Here is a 4,125-nt window from a genome sequence, read left to right as displayed (position 1 = left end):
GTCGAGGGTCGAGCCTCGACTATACATGCAAGTTTTTTACTTTTCATTAAGTATTTTGATTTACTTTTATATAAATTTTAAAATACTAATTCAATATAATTTTTCTTATAGGTTTGCTTCACAACTGATGTGGGGGAATTCATACGCAGTCAGCCACCTAATGAGTCGGGCGAGACAATCCAACTTTCGGATGAGGATGCTGAAAGAACACTCCTTGAGTACTTTATATATTTTGAACTAGACAATAGAACCAGTTTTCGAATGGGCTTGTAATAAGCGTTAACTTAGTTTTGTTAGCTTAATGTGTTAGTTCTATTGAACTTTATACTTTGTTGCTTTTTATTGTTGTTGTTGTTTATTGTTGTTGTTGTTGTTGGCATAAAATGCATGTTTAAGATTTTTGGTAAGCTGGCAGGTGGTGTAGCTGCCTAAACAGGCATTTTCTGGCAAAAATATACCAAGAAAAGCGACCAACTTTGGTCGCTAATTGGTCGCTTTTCCCTTAAAAAAAACAATTTTCTGGGCAATAGCGACCAACCTTGGTCGCTATTTAACCCAGATTTCTCAAAAGCGTCCAACTTTGGTTGCTATTCTATTTAAAAAAAATAATTTCTGGAAATATAGCGACCGAAGTTGGTCGCTTATAAAAATAAATAAAAAAGCGACCAATCTTGGTCTCTATTTTTCAGATTTTAAAATATAATATTTGGATTAGAGACCAAAGTTGGTCGCTTTTTATGATTAATAATAAATAAATAAATAACGTATTTTACATTTAGAGACCAACTTTGGTTGCCAAAATTATATTATTAAAATAATAAAGCGACCAAAGTTGGTCGCTGTAGTCTTTACCCAGAATATTTGGTCCTTTTACCTTAGAGACCAATAATATTGCGATCAGACATGTTTGGTCGCTTTTTGGTCGCTTTTAGGCCTATAAGCGACCAACTTTGGTCACTTTTTGTGGTCGCTTTTTACCGAATTTCTAGTAGTGTGCAAGGAAATCAATCCTTCTTGTAGCTTGTCTCTAACAAAATAACAATTTACTTCAATGTGCTTAGTTTTCTCTTGAAAAAACTAGATTTCTTGCTGGGTGCAGAGCAAATTGACAATCACAAAACATTGAAATATGTGTAGAGAAGGGAACTATCAACTCTTCAAACAGTCTACTTAACCATGCCAGCTCTCTTACCACCTTTCTTAAGGACCTGTATTTTGCTTCTAAGGAGGATATGGAGATGGTCTCTTGTTTCTTAGACTTCCAACTGATGGGAATATTGCCTAGCAACACTAAGTAACTACTGATGGATCTCTTGGAGTCTGGGAAAACTGCCTAGTCAGAGTCACGGTAAGCTCTCGCTATGTGGCATCCTTTAAAATGAAAATTCCCAAAGTAGGATCAGACTTCAAATATCTTGGTAGACGAAAAGTTACTTTCAAGTAAGACTCCCTAGGGGTCCTGCATGAACTGGCTTAGATGTTGTACACTATAGGCAATGTCCTTTTTAGTATTTGTAAGGAAGTTTAGTTTGGCAACTAACTTCCTGTAGTAAGTAGGATCCTTCAGTATAACTCCCTCCTAGAGTCTCTGGAATGATCGTTTACACGCCCACGTGACCATTGGTAGTACCTGTCTCTGTACCTGTACATCAGTGCAGAAGTGTAGCGTGAGTACAAAAAATAATGCGTACCTAATAAGTATCTAGTCTAACCTCGAAGTTGTAGTGACGAGGGGTTGACTTGACACTTACTAGAGGTCAATAATAATGATATAAGTGAATAAAATAGGCATGGTGAGTATACAATAAATATCAATGAAGCAAATAAGAGCAACCACAATAAATAAAATCAGGAGTCTGTATCACATCCCCAACATATCATAACTGGTTGTGAAGGCGCTAACTCAATAAAACCTAAACCAGAGCCCGTTTCGATTATTAAGCACGAAGTTGCTCAGGCGAACGACCCGATCCCATAGGAATAATGTTACCATCATACTACCGAGGAAAATAGCCTGATCTCATAAGAGTGGCATTATCATACTGCCAAGGCGAATTACCCGATCCCATAAGAGTAGTGTTATCATACTGACGAGGCGAACAACCCAATCCAATTAGAGTAAAGTAATTTACCTCGCTCGCAGAAGTACTTGCGAGACGAGAAGACATGGATTTTCATAGTTTATTGAGTATTCCCCAGTGTTCTGAAATGAGAAGTTAAGTCGATAATTCCAATTTAAATCCTCAGCCTCAGCTCTATCAAGACAGTTAATACACATGACTGGCATAAACAGTACAATTAAAAACATAATGTGAATCTAAGTTTACCTGGACATATCATGAAATATAGCTACGTACGGACTCCCACCACCTCGTGCTTACGTAGCTCCCTACACAAGTAGAACACACTAATAATACCTCTAAGGGGATAAGTTCCCTCTTACAAGGTTAAACAGGAGACTTACCTCGGTCCCAAGTCTTTAATCCGGCTCTCCAACCTTACTAAAACCCTTCAAATGACGCCGAAGACTCCAAAACTAATCAAAATTCATATAAACTAGTAAATATATGCTCAAAGTTCATATTTTAGCTTTTATAGTAGTTACCCAATTCAATTTGGAAGATTAATGAAATTAACCCTCCAGGCCCACGTGCCTGGATTCCGGAAATTTTTGAAGATAAATGTTACCTATGAACTCCCAAGCTAAAATATATGATTTGCTCCCATTTCCACCACCAAATTCGTGATCAAATCCTAAATTAACCAAAATCCTAGTTTCTTCAAAAATTCCACAAGTTTTCACAATTTTTCCATGTTTAATCTATCTAAAATCCGTATAATTAACTTGAAAATGGGCGGGAGTTACTTACCTTGTATTGTACATGAGAATCCCCCTCTAAAGTTCTCTCAAAATATCCCAAGACCAAATGAAAATGTGAGGAAAAAAGCCTAAGTCCCGTAATAAAAGCCCTTGCACTTGTTACAAATGCGACATCTAGTTCGCAAATGCGATAGTCGCAGTTGCAACAAAAGCATCGCAATTGTGAAGCCTGATCATTTCTGCCAAGGTCGCAATTGCGACCAAAAACTTCGCAAATGTGAAGTTGGGCCGATCGCAAAAGCGAAGGAAAAGCTCGCAAATGTGGATCCTTCCTTGCCCAAGCTTCATTGCAACACCTTACATTTGCGATACCTGAGGCACCAACAAAAAAACCAGAAAAATTGAAGTGCTTCCACCCCTCCGCACGCTGTTCGAAACTCACTCGAGCCCTTGGGGCTCCACACCAACCATCTACACAAGTCTAAAAATATCATACAAAACTCGCTCACGCGATTGAAACACCGAAATAACATCTAGAATCACGAATTGGACGCCAAAACACATGAATTAAATCATGAAACTCAAGAGCTTCTAGAAACACTTTCACGCGTCCGATTCCTATCAAATCAACTCGGAATGACGCTAATTTTTGCGTGCAAGTCATAAATTACCATACGAAACTATTCCAAGGATTGGAATCCCAAACGGACCTTGATAACACCAAAGTCTACTCCAAAACAAACATAAAAATTTTGAAAAACCTTCAATGCGCCAACTTTTAATATTAAGCGCCAAAACATTCCCAGATCATCCGAAACCCAATCCGAACACATACCCAAGTCCAAAATTATCATACAAACCTATTGGGATCGTCGAATCCCGATTCCGAGGTCGTTTACTCAAAACGTTGACTCAAGTCAAACTTAACCATTATAGGCTACTGTTAAGGAACTAAGTGTTCCGATTTCAACCCGAACCCTACCAAACCTAAACTGACCATCCCCGTAGGTTATAAAGCAGTAAAAGCACATACATGCAGTCTTAATTAGGGGAACGAGGATCTAGAAAGTAAAACAACTAGTCGGGTCGTTACATCTACTCATCTGATCTGGTAGTGTGTGTCCTCACAATCTGTAAGAGAATAGAAAGACAAAGGCTCAGTTTTCGAAATTAACAAATCCGCACGATAAGGAATGAAAGAAGTGAAATTTTCTAAAAGTTTTGTAGCCTCTTGAACATATGTACAGACATCTCCATACTGATTCACAAGACTCTATCAAACTTGCTTATGACTCGTAGCACCT

Source organism: Nicotiana tabacum, chromosome 10, assembly GCF_000715075.1.
Source record: "Nicotiana tabacum cultivar K326 chromosome 10, ASM71507v2, whole genome shotgun sequence".
Classification (NCBI taxonomy): Eukaryota; Viridiplantae; Streptophyta; class Magnoliopsida; order Solanales; family Solanaceae; genus Nicotiana; species Nicotiana tabacum.
Note: the sequence above shows the minus strand (reverse complement) of the source record.